This window comes from Pituophis catenifer, unplaced genomic scaffold (genome assembly GCF_029215685.1).
Source record: "Pituophis catenifer annectens isolate HBS135680 unplaced genomic scaffold, rPitCat1.0.hap2 SCAF_2, whole genome shotgun sequence".
Lineage (NCBI taxonomy): Eukaryota > Metazoa > Chordata > Lepidosauria > Squamata > Colubridae > Pituophis > Pituophis catenifer.
Genome location: NW_027256882.1, coordinates 172,209,783 through 172,227,871, shown reverse-complemented (window position 1 = coordinate 172,227,871; position 18,089 = coordinate 172,209,783). Strand labels below are relative to the sequence as shown.

The following is an 18,089-nucleotide window of genomic DNA, read 5'->3' as shown; positions in this document are numbered from 1 at the left end:
GAAAAACCCCTATACTTATAAAAATTACAGTACCTTTGCTAGTAAGCGAGCATAAAAGCCTATAATATACTTTGCCTATCAAGGGATTTGGAGTGTTAAAAGTACTTTTCTTAAATATAAGCAATTTATCCTTACAACTATAAAAGACAAGTATAAATAATAATGGAAAAACCAGTTGCCCCAAATAAGTTATGGTAGGCAGCTGTCAATCAGATATCTCCACTTGTTTTTACAAAAACTATGTCCAGCTCAACCACGTAATAAGAGGCAGTATGCTATTTTTTCTTGCACAATCCAGCAACCATTTGTGCTCTTTCATACTGGTGAAACCAACACCCAATACTAAAGTTTTAACAAGTATTGTAAGCATTATGCTCAAATCACTCATGAGTAAAATGAAACTACAGTACAACTCTTCAGCAACAGTAAAAAAGGGTCAAGCTGTCAATATGAAGTCAGACTGCACAAATCTGCAGAGAACAAAAATGAAAAGATCTGTTCTCAGAATGTTTTCAGCTGCTGTAACCTACATCAATCTGAAGGGCTCAATAACCTTACAAGTTAATTGACAAGCTCCCTGTAGTCTCTCTTGCATCTGAATAACTACTTGTCTTCTGTCTTTCACTCCCAACTCATCCCAGTATAAATCCTATATCACTCTAGCCACTCTGTTGCATCTGATTAAATGAAATGAGGCTTATGAAAGTTTATACCTTTTATAAGTTGTAAAAGTTGCTAATAAATGATATCTGAAATAATCATAGCTCATCACACCTTAGAGATATTATAATGACAAAAGTAAATGGAAAATACTGTATGTCACATGAAAGTCATAAAGCAGGGGTGTCAAACTGGTGGCTCAGATGTGCCATGTGCAGGCCACACCCACCCTAGCTCCGTGAATGGAGAAAACGTGAAACGTCACGTGATGGCAACATGACATCGCGAGTTTGACACCAGTGTCATAGAGGAAAGATGGTTTTTTTAAGAGCCTGGATACTGTCATCCTTTAGGAAGGCCTTAAAAACTTTAGCTCTTGCTTGCCCTAGTGGCTTACTGGGAGAGCCAAGGTTTCAAGTTTTCCTCTTCCCCCAGGGCAGATGTTTTGTTGTTTTATTGCCTGTCAGTTTATGCTAAAAGCTTCCCTATGTGCCTTCTCTCTCAGTTCTCCACACCGACTGTCAGCCCTCTCAGGTAAGCCAGAAAGGAAATACGACTTGATGAGATAATTCTACTTTATTGTAAGTCTTCATTAACAGGATCTTGCAAGTCTGAAGATCCAAACTTCCCACTGCCACTTTTAACCATTTGATCAATCAGACCGGGTCCTTCCTAAATTTATTCCTCTAACTATTAAGCCCTTGGAGGCCCCCTTTCTCTTGTCTGATTGTTTCCTAAGCAGAATCTCTTTTCCTTAGTCCCCCAAGGTCATTCACACATTCTACTACATGTACCAACTGTCATCCATAGACAAAGCAGAAGTGCCTTGCTGCCTCCTTTTTGAACTCATAGCCACCATGCTACATTAGGCACTTCTTCTCCAGCAAATACTTCTATATATGGCTCTCCAGCATACCCCAGCAGCACAGTGCCAAGCTACAGCACCCATGAAACCCCAACAAATGCCACCAAGCATTTGTTCACACAGCTGCTTTCTCTCCCAATTCCCTGCACTGACTTGTTGCCTTTTGTGCTCAGCTGTTGTTCCCGAAGGTTTCCAAAGACAGTGCAACATTTTGAAAGCACAGCTAGCTAACATTGTAAGGAATGTACACTGGGGAATTGAGACAGCAAAGACAATAAGGCACTTCTCCTTTGGCCACAGAGGCTGGGTGCAAAAGGCAAAAGGTCAGCATGGGGAATTGGGAGAGAAGGCAGTTGGTCAAATGCTTGCAGGGGCTTCATGGGCACTGCAGCTTGGCACTACACCGCTGCAGCAGGATGGGGGAGTCATATGCAGGAAGCCAGAAAAGGAGTAATGCCTGGGATAGTAGAGTAACTGCGGGTTTGAAAAGGAGACAACAAAGGTATGGAGGCACTTCTCCTTTGCCCACGGTGGCTGGATGCCAAAGGGAAAAGGTCAGTGCAAGAAACTGAGAGAGAAGACAGGTGGGTGAATGCTTGCTAGCGCTTCCTGGGGTAGGTTAGGGTGACTGTGTCTTCCTGAGGCACGGCAAATGGCCTCAGAGACACACAGTTCTGGGGCAACATACCGTCCTACAAGGCAGCGTGCAGGTGGCCAAAAGGGCATAAACTGGAGAGTGAGATAGACAGGTCTGGAAACATACACACACCCTGTGTTGTAAGTGTGAGTCGACTGCCAAGTACCATATTTTTCAGTGTATAAAACACACTTCCCTCACTCAAAGTGGGTGGAAATGTCTGTGTCTTATAGAGCAAATGTTGCCGAAGCCCCACCCACCAGCCAGCCCCCACCCTTTGGCTTCTACCTCCCAGCAATTTGCCTCCTTGCAGCAAACAGCCTGGTTAGCTTCAGCACAGCCTGATTTGGCATGAGCAGCTGATTGGCGGTTGGATCTGCCTCCTGGAATACGGCCTATCTGCTGTTCCAGGCTGCGGGGATCACCACTGCCCATCGCCGCCACCTGGAATGGGCCGAAAATGGGGCACGAAGGCTGAAAATGGGGCACATGGAAACCAAAAACAGGACATGGGGAGGCAGCAATAGGCGGCAGCAATGATGGGCAGTGATGGCGGAGATTGGGTGGTAGCGATCCCCGCAGCCTGGAACAGCTGATAGGTGGCACTCCAGGAGGCAGATCCAACCACCAATCAGGCTGCTGTTTTCTGCAAGGAGGCAAATTGCTAGGAAGCAAATTTTTTTTCTTGTTTTCCTCCCCAAAAGTTAGAAGCATTTTATAGTCCGAAAAATACGGTATTTTGATTACATGACCACAACGGTGTTGTGATGACTGTAACTTTTGGCACAGGTCAAAAGTCCTTTTTTCAGCACCACTGTTGCAACTTCAAATGGTTGCTGAAAGAATGGTCATTAGTCAAGGACTATCTATATGCTGAATTAATAATAAATCTACTATATAAAAATAATTTAAAACCTCATCACCAATATAGCAATATGTAGCAGTAAGAAGCAACCTGGGAGCACAGTGAAGGTTCTCTCATGACAGTCTGCCATAACTCTAGGCACAATCAGCAATTATCAGTGACAAAGGTCCCTGCTTAATGGGTGAACTGTTCGACTAGGGCTCAAGACATTTTTCACTCCTCTAGTGACCCTGGGCCAGACACAGCTTAACCCAACTGACCCAAAGGTATTGTGAAAATAAGATGGAGCTTACACACTATGCATATTGTACTTTGGGATGAATAGATAACAAGAAACATAAAACAAAAATCATCCCTTAAAAAAATCCTTTGTGTGTCGCTGTTTCACTATAATAGAAGGCAGAGTGCTCCTAAAGGGAATATTGAATGAACTCATGAATCACCTACAAAATCCAATGTGCTTCTTTGCCAGGCTTTTAAGCCTGGCAGATTTATATGTAGAAAACTGCTACACTAGCTGTAGATTACTGTACCTCTGGACACCACTACACACATTTTATCAACATAGAAATGGCTTTTAAGAACTGGGTTAACTGAATAAATCTCGTTTATTTATTTAGCAAATTTATAAGGCTGCCCATCTCACTAAATGTGACTCTAGGCAGCATAAAATAAAACAGACAGTTAAATATTAAAAACAAACATAAATAAAAACCAAGACTACAGGAGAATGGACAACATCCTAAATATAATACAACTATCTTGCAGGCTTCTTGTCCTCATGGAATCCCCAAAGATACTGCAAACATATATATGTTTTAAGGGCTTTGTAGGAGGCTGGTAGGGATGGGGCTAACCTTGCCTTAGGAAGGATGGTGTTCCAGAGAGCCTGAGGCACGTTTGAAAAAGCTTGTCTCCTGGGTCTCGTCAGATGGAGCTCTTTAGCAAAAAGGGTATATAACATGCCATTCCTGCCAGGTGGAGTTCACTCAACATAATAAGTCGTAAGCCACTCTTTACCATCTGCAATAGCTGGATTCATACATCTTAAACTTTGCTTGAACCCAACCAGCATCTTTTTCAGTTCTAGTATTTGATGTCTCTCTACAAAAGGCAGGAACTGAACTTGAAGTTGCTGCCTTGGGCTCTTAATGGAAGCATATTGTATAAAATTTTAAAATTTAGTCAAAAATAACATATAAATATATCTTTCTAGCGGTTTAATCTTTGCTGCGTGATATATTAATGTGCAAAATGTGATACCTGAATTTAGCATTTTTGTGGAGCTTTGTTGAGCACAGTTCTAGAGATAATTTAGCAGAGATCATTTCACAAGGTTTCACTTCTAAAATTAGTATATGTGTATATTTATAAATACATATATTACATACCCAGAATGTAACATATACCATTTCATTTTTGGTTATGAATATGTATGCAGACAAATGAATGCTTTTCCATAGTTTTATATAAAAATTAGTTCCACATATGATGCTAAGCCAAAATATGGCCTGCTTGATTTTAGGTTGTAAACCCCAATAAGAAAGAAATGAATTAAAGGAAAATTATTTAGAAAAATAGCCAGGGAAAAATAGGCAAGCTCTATGGAGCAAGACAACATGCGTCCATAACTGAGACTGAGTTGAAAAAACTGAGGAATGTCACCAGCGAGGCGGAACCTCAGAAAATTCAACTCAGTCCGTAGAACTAGAGTCTAGAATAACCCATCCTGGCACCTCCCATAGATACACTATGGAGAATCATGGCTTATATGTTATACAAATTAAGTCCAATTATTTCTTCTTCCAAAATAAACTTTTTTAAAAACTCAGACAGTCCAAGGGAAAAAGGGTATGTTTCCCTCGGATTTCAAACTGTTTGAAGACTGGGGAAGGAAATGACGACCCATTTCAGGATCCTGCACAGAAGCCAAATAGACATTCACAAAGCCAATGTCAGCACAATATGATACAGAAAGCTGAACCCCACCAGATTTAGAAGGTATCCCTCAAGCTACTCAGGAAGAACAAACAGCGGGTAAACAAGAAAAGCACTAATGTTTATAATGTGGCTGCTGAAAGGATGACCACCTGCTGATATTCTCATAGCCAAAAGGAAAATTTAATGCTGCAAAGATATGTACAGTAAACCACTGACATGTGGAATGTCAGAGCAACAATTTGATGCTCTCAGAGTAGAAATATCAAGAATGTAGACAGACATTCTGGAAGTTACCAAATAGAAAATGAACTGGAATGGACCACTACAGAAGAACATCAGATTTACTGTGGAGAAGAAAACCATTGTGGAAATGAAGTAGCCATCATTTTAAAATAAAAGGGTAAAGAGGTAAATGCTTTGGTTCATTTCAACCAAGCCAATCAAACAATCAAACCAATCAGTACCACTGTGTTCCAAGTCTATCCTCCAAACACAGATGAGAAGTTGAATATCGGCAACTTGCAACCCTTTGTCAATGTAACACAAAAGAAAATAAAAACAAAAAAAGACCTCATATTAATTAGAAGAGATTGGCATGCTAACATTGGAAGTAAAATGGCATCTGCAGTAATGAATTTGGGCTCTATGTACAAAATTAAATAGAAGACAGGCTAACATTCTGACAAGAAGATTTAATATTTATAGCAAATATTTCTTTTCAGTAAACTCAAAAATTATTCTGTATTATCACCAGATGAACAACTTCAAAATCAAATCTCTATCTGTAGCAAAGATGGAGAAATTATATTCAGCTCACAAACTCCTTGCAAAATTACAATTTAACCTAAAGAAAAAGAATACAATAATCAGAACAACAGGAAGTGATATGCCACCTGAATATACATTGGAGGTACAGAAGAGATTTAGCTGATTAGATTTGACAAATATAAGACCTAGAGAACACTGGACTGGACTGGACTGGACTGGACTGGACTGGACTGGACTGGGCTGGGCCGGGCCGGGCCGGGCTAGACTAGACTAGTTGGAGGGACCCTGGAGGTCTTCTAGTCCACCCCCCTGCTCAGGCAGGAAACCTTATACCATTTCAGACAAATGATTGTCCAATCTCTTCTTAAAAACTTTCAGTGTTGGCACATTCACAACTTCTGGAGGCAAGTTGTTCCACAGATTTATGACATCATTAACGATGAGGCAAAGAAAAATATCCCAAAATGAGAAACCATAAAAAGATGAAATGAGTATCCATTACATACTGAAAATAACTAAAGAAAGGCCAAAATGAAAAACTACAGAGAAAAATATGCACGCTGAGTTCCAGCAAAAAGGAGACAATCAGTTAAAGAAATCATAAGGCTGAGAGGTCACTTTGGAGATCATCTTAAATGAGCCTTAGAAAATTTTGCTAATGACAAAGCTGCAGAATTGGATGAAGTACCAGAAAAACTACAATTTTATGAGATGACATAGTTAAGAACCTCTTGTAGTCTGTAACAGATATGGAAAATAGAACAGTAGCCAAAGGACTGGGAAATATCTATTTGTTCCAAAAGCAAAAACAACAATATAGAATAGCACAGGTAGTCTTCAACTTACAACAGTTGATTTAGTGACTGTTCAAAATTACCATGGCACTGAAAAAAGTGACCATTTTTCATACTTACCACCATTGCAGCATCCCCATGATCATGTGATCAAAATTCAGACTCTTGGCAACTGACTCATATTTATGACAGTTGCAATGTCCTGGGGTTTTGTGATCACCTCTTGTGACTTTCTGACAAGCAAAATCAATAGGGAGGCCAGATTCACTTAACCGTGTTACTAACTTAGCATCTGCAGTAATTCATTTAACAACTGTGTCAAGAAAGGTCATAAAGTGGGGCAAAACTCACTTAACAAATGTCTCACTTAGCAACAGAAATTTTGGGCTCAATTGTGATAATAAGTCAAAGACTACCTATATTCAGATGTCACTTACAAGATTGTTTGCTACTCGAGAATAACATATTTTATTGGATAAAACCCATATTGATTTGAATGTGGATTTGGCGTTTTAAAAAATTCTGAATTACCAAAGTGATATGAAAATGATGCTATGGATCTGAAAATGGATTTTAAGAGGGATATGGAAAACAGTGCAAAAATGATTTACACATGACACCAACTGTTGTCTTAATAATTTAAATAAATTACGGTAATAATTTAAAGCAAAATACAAATAATAAATCAAAAGAGTGACTTGGAAAGCCTTCCTATCTTGGATTTACAAAAGGAATGTCTGCAATCGCGGAAACTCTTTCTAGGAAGAAGAGACAAAGAGGAATTACTCAAGCTGTTCCTGAAAAGAGATAAGACTTTTGTTGATTAGGACTAAATGATACGTTTTGCAGTTTGATTACTGAGAAGGGATGAGATATGGGAATACATTGAAGTGCTGGACTAGAGGTATTAAATTATCCAAACTGTTTATACTTATGTGGAGGGTGAGGGAAGTAATCTATTACATATCTTCTTTTTCTTTCCTTTTTTTCTATCTCTTGTCACTCTTCTTTCTCTTTTCTTTACGTTTCATATTTTCTATAATTTGTATCTGTTATCTTTGTACTTGTAATCTTTAATGAAATGTCTGTAAAAAAAAATGAAAATACCTTGGACTGCAAGAAGAATCAGTAAATACAAGTAGTCCTCAACTTACGATCAGAATTTCCATTGGCGAGCAATTCAATTGTTAGGCAATACATCACAGTTCCAATAGTTCGTTACAGCTGTTAGGCCAGGACAGTGTCTTCATTAGGTAAAGACCTCACACTTCTCTGCTGCACTTGCCTTTGCTTCAACTCCGACCCACCTATCTACTCCCCAACTCTGCCTTTTGGCTGTCCCGCACTCCATTGCCTGCCCCCCGACACCCCCGCTGCCTACAGTTGACCTGTGCCATCTCCTTCTCCCTGCTGCTGGTCCAGGATTCAGCCCCTGTACTATGTGTAACAGGACAGCAGAGCCTTGTCTGTCAAAGGGAACTTGCTAGGCCTGGCTGGCAGTGGGATGGCAAGCTGTGGTGCTCTCCATCGTTGGGTGAGGCAGAAGAGCCGATGGCAGTTCCCCGACGAAGGTGGAGGCTCTGCAGGAGGCACTATTTGGGGGTGGAAGCAGAACTGAAGAAAGCAGAAAGATGCAGGCTTCCCAGAGGTACAGTGCACACTCTGCAACTTATGTTGGAAGCACTCCTGGAAAACTGGGCTGCGGATTTCAGAAAGGAGTGGAAGCAAGCCCAGCATCTGTAGAGCCTACCCACAGGCCTTCTGCTCACTCTAGGCCCAGCCTTCCTCTAGCAAACACTCACAGCCAGCAGCTTCCAACACGCTGAAGCCTGCAGATGTTTCTCCAAGGGCACCTGCAGTGTGTGCTCTGCAACTCTCATAAAGGAAATTTGAACAACATTGGCTTCCTTCCTATATAAATAGTACTGTAGTGTCTGCACATTTGGCTTTCTGAGCAGAGAATATCTTGTCCACATATAAAACTATTTAGGAATTAAACAAGAATTCACTGGATTAGACAAAAGATTCTCCATTCCTAATATTCTACTTCCATACTATCTAGTCAAGTGCATCAGAGAGCTCACATTCACAAAGCATAAACAGCCAATTCTCCTCTATAATTTGCTATTATTTAAGATATTTGACCACTGAACGTGGAAATTCCACTTACCATCACACTGAATAATTGTATAAAATTGTTCCTCCACAGTCCTACCTATTTCAGTCATGCCAGAGCAAAACACTTATTGTTCTCTCCTGCTCCATAATCAGCACTGTGTCATGCCTGCCTTGTTTCTTTTTAATCTGGGCAAACATTTTCAGGAGTTGGTATGGTGATAAATATATAATCTGTTCCTGTGTCAAGAATCTGAATTATAAAGCATGAAAAATATTGTTTTTATTTCCTACATTTATAGCCCACCTTTAATTCAGAAGCACCATACATAGTCCCATGTTTTCGCCTGCCACAACAATTCTGTGAGGTAGTCTGAACTATCTGCAGTCATCAATAGAAGATGGAATAAGCCAAGAGTTAGTGGCTGGCTTATTGTCACTCAGTCAGCTTCACAACCAAATGGGAAGTTGAACCCAGACCTCACCAATCACAGCCCTTCACAGCCCAACCAGCTATGAAATAAAAAAGTTTATCGCCTTTTGTATAAATGCTGATGTGTGCATATAATACATAAAATATGTCTATTCTGGACTACTGTCATTTCTCTGTTTTGCCCATCTATTTGAACAATGTGGCTATTTAAATAGGAATAAAATGATTCCACTGTTAGGGAAACAAGAGTCCGTTGGCATTTTAAGCCAGGGGAAGCCAACTGGCAACCACCTAGCTACTTTTCATTGGCTCTGAAAAGTCCCTATTTTGAAATAGGGACTTTCTGGCTACTATGGGTGAAGTTTAACGTTTTCAGTTATTTCTATCCATCTTGCTTTATGCTCGTTGTTAATGGAGCATTGTATTTCTTCTCCCAGATATGGGGCGCCTGTTCTTTGGTATTCTTCATATAAATTTTCTGTTGTGCGGCTCCAACAAGGAATGTACTCACAAGGTATATTACGTTTTGTATATTACGATTATGACTCCCATGAATTGGGAGTAGTTTTTTACTGAAGGGAGAATCCACAGGACAGGCTATGCTACAACTAATGCAAAGCTCTTTAAGAGGGGACTAGCTGAGAGCTCGCAATGTGACTGTGGTGCAGCAGAACAAACCATAACACATATAGTTCAAGAATGCCTCCTCAAAAAATTTCAAGGCACTTGGGATGATCTCACACATCTACCTCAGAAGCAGTTAGATGGTTAGATTCCTTAGATATCTAATTATAACATCTATCCCATTGCAATTCTATAGCTCTATATTATGGTGATTTTATTATGGTTTTATCTTAATTTAATATTTTATCTCCTATATTGTTTTGTCCATTCTCATTCTCTCTCCCTCTCTCATATATATATGCATGCATGCTGTGATGAGATAAATATATATGCATGCATGCTGTGATGAGATATCCCAGGTCCTTGAATATATATATATATATATCAACTAAATATATATTTAATTTAAATAATGCTGATGCTTTCTTTAAACTAAATTTGTATATCAGTGATTGCATGACCTCTGTAGATGCCATATGCTCAATGGATAATAAACTGTAAAATCAAGGGTGGGGACACCCACAAATCCTATTGCAAAACCCAGCTCAGCTAGCTCCATCCATTTTGTAATCCCAATTTTTTTTAAAAAAGGTATATGGAGTCACCAAAAGATTGAGCATCCTGCCTTAAAGACTTTGGTTATAGCACAGTTTTTCAGCAATTCTAATCCTTCTTCAAGAACTAGCTCCAACGGTGATGATTTGGGAGAAAGGTTTAGCCACAGACTTGCCCTTTGCCGGGAGTAGGCTTAGGTCTATTTTTTTTTTTATCTGACTTTTATTATTCTATTAATTACTCAAGACAGTGAACATACTTAATACTCCTTCTTCCTCCTATTTTCCCTACAACAATAATGCTGAAAGAGTGTTACAGGCCCGAAGTCACCCAACCAGTTTTCATGCCTAAATTGGGACTAGAACTCAGTCTCCTAATTTCAAGCTTGGTGCCTTAACCATTAGACCAAATTCTTTCCCTGCTCCTATTTAACATTTACATGAAACTTTTGAGCGAGGTCAATCATTGGCACTGGGTCAAGTATCATCACTATGATGTTGATAAACAGTTGTACATCTCTGCCCTAGGTAGTGGAGTGTTTCTCAGTGCCTGAAAACTGTACAGGTCTAGATGGAGAAGAACCAGATTTGTCTCAAGCCTGATAGAATGAGTGGCTGTGGGATTTACGTCCCACCATATCTAGTGATTTACCTTCTTTAACTTTGGCTATATCCTCATTAAAGTTGGTGGACTATCTGGGGGGGCCTTCCTAGACTCATAGCTCCTGCTCAAACACGGACTATTTTCAGTGATTCATAACTTACTAACCTCCTATTGTTGAATCACCTATTATTCCCCCACAATTGCAGTGTGCTCTACATGGGAATTCCTTTGAAGAGTATATAAAAACTTCAAGTGGTCCAGAATTCAGTGGAACCGTCAGTAATATACAGTACATCCATATAGCACTGCTACTGTATGAGCTTCATTGAATCCTAGAATTACCTTTGACTCTCAACATGACATGAGGCCAGGTAATTTGTGGGACCAGATATCCTTGATAGTTTCTATCTGCCCCATCTTAATCTGGTAGAATGGGTATCCAGGTCCTCATGGTGAAACCTTAGAAACATGCCTTATCTTCTCTGTCAAGATTTTCCTTATGGAAAACTCTCCCTCCAGAAATACAAATGACCCCAATTCTATTGGCCTTGAGGCAGTGGTGGAATTCAAATTTTTTTACTACCGGTTCTGTGGGCGTGCCTTGGTGGGCGTGGCTTCGTGGGCATGTCAGAGGAAGGATACTGCAAAATCTCCATTCCCACACCACTCCAGGGGAAGGATATTGCAAATTCTCCATTCCCACACCACTCTGGGGTCAGCTAGAGGTGGTATTTGACGGTTCTCCGAACTACTCAAAATTTCTGCTACCGGTTCTCCAGAACCTGTCAGAATCTGCAGAATAGCACTCCTGCCTTGAGGAAAATGGTAAGCGCTTAAGTTTATTCCCCTAGGCATCAGGGCCAGGATATTGATAGAGCCAGAATTAAGGAGTTACACTAAGTTATTAGTCTATATAAGAATTATACACAATTTTTTATTGTGATGCACGGTAACAGATCTTTGACTAAGGAGTAACTATCTTTCCTGAACTAGCATAACACAATGAGCCATAAAATTCGCTGCAAACAAGGGTTCAAATAGTTTTTATAAAAAAAAAAAACATTTCAAGAAGTGAACAAGCAGTGAAGAGCTCCAATATTTATGGTTATCATTCAGGTTTGGTTTTGCTAGACAGCATGTTTCCTCTTTAAATGTCTAGATTGGCTACTGAAGGACCCACTGACATTCCCATGGGGACCTCAGTCAACATGGCCATTGACAGCCACTAACCTCTATCCTAAATGGACATATATTTTTATATGTCTTTATAAGTACAAAGTATAGTGTAAATAGTCTTCCACCTCTTGAGGTTACATGTCAGAGACTATCCTCCAAAATTGATGGAGTTTGGTCAAAAACTAAGTTTGATTTAAACTGAGTTTTATTTAAAATAATTCGAGTAATCAGGTGCAGAAAAGATTATTTCTACCTACTATTTAATAATTTTCTTTATGGATCACATTAAAAATACAACTTTGGTAACAACTTATGGAGAGGCATTATGGATCACTTCTGACTTAAAGCACAAATTGTATTCCAAAGTATTTTAACAGCTTATTAATAGGTGGCCATTATTAACTAAACTATTCTGCTCCATGTTAACCAGGTCAAATGGATCAGTTATAAGAAATAGGCAAAATGCAAAAAAAAGACTGAATGAATTCTACATTTTGGGGTACTTATTCAAGCCATTTTATGACTTCACAGAAAGACAATAACACAGTCTTGTTTTCCTGAACAATACATATTTACTCCATAGTTAAGTTTAGCCTTAAAGTATTAAAGAATCACTATATTCTGATGAAAATTGAAGACTTTATTAATCAACTATAAAGTTTAGTTGATAAAATCAAGATTTATTTTTTGAAACTCAAATGAGACCTCAGATGCTTTTCTTTGTTAACAGGGCTTTTGCAAACTCAGTTGAGATTGTGTCTGCAAAGTTTTTTTGACTACTGTTAACAGTATCATTTATACTGTTGCATACACAATAACACATTCAGCCAAACACATGTATCTTGAGTTCAGAAGATATGCTTAGCTATAAGCCAACCAAATTCATTGTTTATAAACCATGCCAGCCTGTTACAGATATGAGTCAAGGACAGCATGTCAGGCAAAGCAACAAGCAGTGTCGTATTCACTGTGCAGCCTTGTGTTTAAGCCTATTGTAGTAATGTGACTTCACACCATTCCCTAGCAAGAAACTCAGAGGCTCTTAATATCAGATTTCCCTCCTACTTCTGTCTTAAAAAAGAGTCTTATACAAGTCAGAAAACAGCAGGCAGTCAAACACTTTTCTCCCACAGATGGGAATGGACAGCAATGTCTAAAATAAAAACTGTGACTGTGAAAGCCATTTATGATCATCTAAAAGCCCAATTCCTAATTCCAGAAAATTTGTACAAGGTCAATGCTTCAGCAGAGTCTAAGATATGTCTGAAAATGGAAGAGCTAAATCAAGATACTTGCCTTCATTATTTTTCATGCATCGATTCAATAAATCAGCATACATCAAAAACTGAGCACAGATATCTATATAAATTCCTTTGTAGATATGCAGGAAATAGGTTATTTATAGGCTTTTTTTTTACAACTGTTTAGCATCAACAAATTTGATTCAATGGCTGCCACAGTGAAAGAAATATGTGAGAAAGAATTGCAAGCTACTTGCAATTTATATCCTGAATATAAATTTTTGTTTGGAGCCATGTATTCAGAAGTATAGATGCTAAGTAGGCATATGGCTGTCTAAAATTATTTTCCCTCTCTATACAGAACTCCAACTGGCAACCTAGGTAGTCTAATTAAAAGAGAGAAAAATATCAGAGAAGTTTTATATTGAAATAACTCTCCTATGGTACACATCAGAAAGACATTCTTACTCCCAGGGTTAAGCAAGACTGCCAGTTTTCAGGTTTATGGGATCTATTTTGTTTTATTAAAATAGAGATGCACCAACTGGAGTCTGGATCAAGAATAACTGAATAGAACTTACAGTCCTGCACACAAAAATCCGTTCCAAGTGTGTCAAAACTTCCACTATTTCATCAGCATAATTTAAATTGAGGGATTATATTTAAAAATTAGATGCTTGCAAATCTATTGCAAGTCACCTAAATTACCTAAAAGTAGATCCTTTTGTTGGTGTTTGGTTTAAACCTGGCCAGAAATTATTCTAGTTATCATTACTTATTGATAAAGAAAATTTCTGCTGCAAACCTCCAGACAACTACTAGATGGCAGTAACCTTAATTGTTTTCTGTCATCTACCGGTTGTCCAAATTTCTGCAGCCCAGTTAGTCTGCCTCATTTAAATTCACATTCCCTTCCTGACAAGCCTTGCAACAGAACTGATTACTAACCCTTTGTCTCCTCCAAATACACAAAGAAAGAACGCCCGAGATCCAAGATGCTATTAGATGCTTCACAGCAGCACCAAGGCAGGGTTTTGTTTTGTTTTTTTGCTCCATGAGCACAATCCAGAAAAAGGCTTGGAAGTGAAAATATCTCGCACAGATCAAGCAATCCTTTTAAAGCCAATATTCTCTTCGCAGGTCAATGTGCCAGGAATGCAATGCTGAATAAAGAAAGGGATCCTACTGATCACTAGAGAGAGAGCCAGGGCAGGTTGTTTGGTTGTTTCCACATCCAAACTTAGGTTGTCTCTGGGGAGTTTTGAGAGATGTCCCCCACCCCCACTTTTTCTTCTTCTTTTGCTTAGATGTGAGGTGCCCTGACCACCGATGCGACTCATATAAAGAATATGAAACGTTGTGAGTTGTCCCGAGCTAGATAAAGAGGAGTGACTACACCTTCTTTCTCGTTATCTTATGCACGTACTGTATATGCATTTATGTCTATTTATTATCTATCTACCAACGGACAGGACTCAAACTCAGCATCAACGGAGCACAGGATGGCCGAGCTGGGGGAAAAAAAAATGCTTTCGGTAAACCCATCCATATTGCTCGATCCCACCGTAAGAAAAAAAAAATATGCCCAGTTGGGAAATACTGGGGGTGGGGAAGTAAACTACACACACACACACACACACACACACACACACACACATACAGACACACACCCTGCAAAGTGCATGACAGGCTGTGAACTTTTCTTCCCCGGCCATACCTTTTGCAGAGACCTTGATGCCCCCCATCAGCAAAATGACCTTGTGCTTCAACGCGCCGCCTCCGCCCCCCACGTTCCTTCTCCACTCTCAGCCTTTCCGCCCATCATTTTATCACCAACCATCGCTGCTTAAGCGATGCCCCCGCGCAGCAGAGGAGAAGGCTGGCCCCTTGCTTTTGGCTTCTCGCCCTCTTCCCTGCCCTCTTCTTCATGCCTCCCCCGGTTCGGATCTTACCCCCCCACTGTGGACCGCCTGAGTTCCAACTCCGGCTTCTGCTCCCGCCGCTACAGATGCCTGCAGGCCCTCGTCGCTGCCTGCTATGAAGAAGGAGTCGGCCTAGCCCATTCAGGGGTAGAGGGGAGAAAAGTGGCTCAGTCCTCCCTGACATTCGCTATCCTGTCAGCCATATAAGTAATTCCTGTCCAGTATTCTGAAAAAATGCTATTTCTTTCCTGTGGAGATCCTTCTTTTTTTTGGGAAAAAGAATTGATGGGTTGAAAGAAGAGGAATCAAAGCAGCGATTGTTCCCCTCCCCCCATCACCACGTTCGGAATGGTGGCGCTCAGCGAGCGCAAGGTTTCTTGGGCAATGTAGTTTGTAATCGGCTGGATGGTTAAGCGAGCACGTGGCTGCTGCGGTCGCGTGAATCGGGGGTAGATCAGGCGAATGGTCGTCGTTCAAAAGGACTGAAGGCAGAGGCGGGTCGTTAGCAGGGTGAAACGAGCGGGAGAACCGAATGAGATCATCAAATACAGAGATAGTCGTGTCTATTTCTACCTGAGAAGCGTTAAAATGAAGGAGCATTGGACCGAGGAGGATAAGAGAAGTGGATTGATGGGAGAATTTGGCAGGTTCATTTGAATCAGATAATGATGGAAACATATCCTCATTTGAGGGCCTTAGGGGAAATAGAGGATGCTTCTGAACCCCTATAGAATGCTTTCTTTATCCTTTGAATAATCCTAACCACTTGGGATCATCACTTTAGTGTTGAAGGAGTGGCATCATTTGGTCCACATGTTTTCTTCAGGTAAATTCACATTTCACAAGGAGGCATATGATGGGGCAAGGAAAATATAGCTCAATCGGAACCAAAAATGACTAGAAACTTGTATGCAATGTCAAGGTTCTGCTTTTTAATGTAGATTTATTCCAAAGCACACATAATAGCTTGATTTCTGCCATTTGGGAACCAGGAAATGCTTCCAAACAAAGTATCCAAACTATTCTGACACATCTTTTGCTTTGTTTTGGAGATGTATGAAAGATGGGTAACTGTCAGATAGAGTGTCCGGGGTAAGAACATTGCTGATTCTGGTGAGAACTGAGCTATCTCAAGGTGGGTCATCTTGATTGATAGGTAAGGGTATTTCATGTTTCATTTGAATTCAAAAGGATTCTGTTGTGTTATGTTATCCCAACATAACAGATTCAGTTTTTTTTTTTTTAAAGTCTAGAATATGTATTGTATATTTTGCAAAATTCCACTTCTCAATTGAGAGGCAAACCCTGTTTTCCTCCTGGTGTGTTGAACAAAAATGTTGGAATCTGTAGTTCAACATGTCTGGAGGGCAGTAGGTTGCATATGATGGCAAAGATATTTTTTTTTATTTAATGTGATCTTCATTTGTTTTAGAATGGAACAGTCAAAAACATCTGATTATTCTGATGTTTCTCCATGCTTCAGTTTCAAGGTATTTTTTACTGGGAATTGAAAGATAGCTTTAACATAAGATAAGTCATAGTTGGAAAAAGCTCTAAGCATTGTGATATATTTAAGCTGCAATAACCCAACACTTTTAACTTGGTTACTAAATTATTCTGGTTTAACCCATTTTCTAGGCTATATACGTTGGACTGAACTAGCCAAACAGACTAATCAAGTCTAACACTCAGATTTAGCAATGTGCACAACTGCAACTGCTAGGTCTTTATAAGTAGCCTGAATGAATGGGTTCTGTAGCTTGAATAAGTGTGTTCTGACAATACAACCTTTTATTTTTCAAAGCAGGAAAATTAAAAATAGATTCTTACTCCTCTCCCCAAATCTGTCTGGGGATTTTTGAGGTACCTGGATGATAAATTCATCCCCAAGAAGCACATTTAAAAAAAAAAAGACAATAATCAGAGAAAGACCCTGTTTATTTTCTTTCCCAGAGCTGCCCCAGGGGAAGGAAAGACAGCACCAGGAGAGGGCAGCTAGGATTTTCTGTATTAAAATAACATCTTCATAAAACATGCAGCTGGCCTGGACATGCATCCCACTTATTCCATTCCCTCCTTCCACAGTCCAGCTGAGGTTGAGATTGACTTAACAGAGTAACCATTCATCATTACTGCCTTTCCAAGCTGTCCCTGCTGTTGCTAACAATTACATGTGAGACCAGCACTGCAGAATGGGGGAAAAGCTGGAAAATTGACCTTTTGACTTGTGGAATGGACTGTCTTCTGGCATTGGCATTACCCTCTTTTCCGTCCTCTTTGGATACATTTTTGCCAGCAGTGTAGGCGTTCTTAGTTCCTAAGAGTATCTACAAGTAGGAGGTGAAGTTTTTTCTCTTTTTGGCTTTCCACCCTGAGGGAAGCAACTGTGAATCAAACTGTGCTGTCTTCTAAGCCCCTATGAAACCACAGAGGCAGGGATGCAAATATTGTGGGACCTTGGTCTTTGGACCTGAGAGATACTGTCACTCAGCAAGGCATAAGGGTTCATTGCATGGGGACAAGTAAAGCTGGAGGACAAGGGCCATGGCTTGTACTGGCTACTGGGAAAGGCTTCAAAAGCAGGCCTATGCTCCCATAAAGGTATGAGGTGTATACTGCGTTTGATGACAGCTGAAAATCGTCTAGCTAATGGTGCCTCTGATCCTCAGTCTTTATTTCCTATGTACAATATGTAACTTGATGTGGTTGATTGGTCCTGATGTCCAGTCGCCTGTCCATCAAACCAAGTAGTTCCTGACAAATAGGCAGGAATAGGGAAATGGATAATACCACTGTGAAGCTCCCCCCATGCTGCTATCCCACAGAACCCTCCCTTTTGAAGAGCAGAGTGTGTTGATCCAGCAGAGAAAACATCAGGAAGCAAGAGCAA

General features: G+C 40.0%; 1 protein-coding gene across 1 annotated transcript in view; it reads right to left on the bottom strand.

Moving 5' to 3' along the window:
• Nucleotides 1-15,301, bottom strand: part of UBA1 (ubiquitin like modifier activating enzyme 1) — a 37,457-nt gene extending 22,156 nt beyond the window's left edge. Inside the window, exon 1 of the mRNA XM_070938041.1 lies at nt 15,230-15,301. The gene's annotated coding sequence lies outside the window, so the exon portion shown is untranslated. The remainder of the gene's footprint in view (nt 1-15,229) is intronic.
• Nucleotides 15,302-18,089: the final 2,788 nt, after the last annotated feature.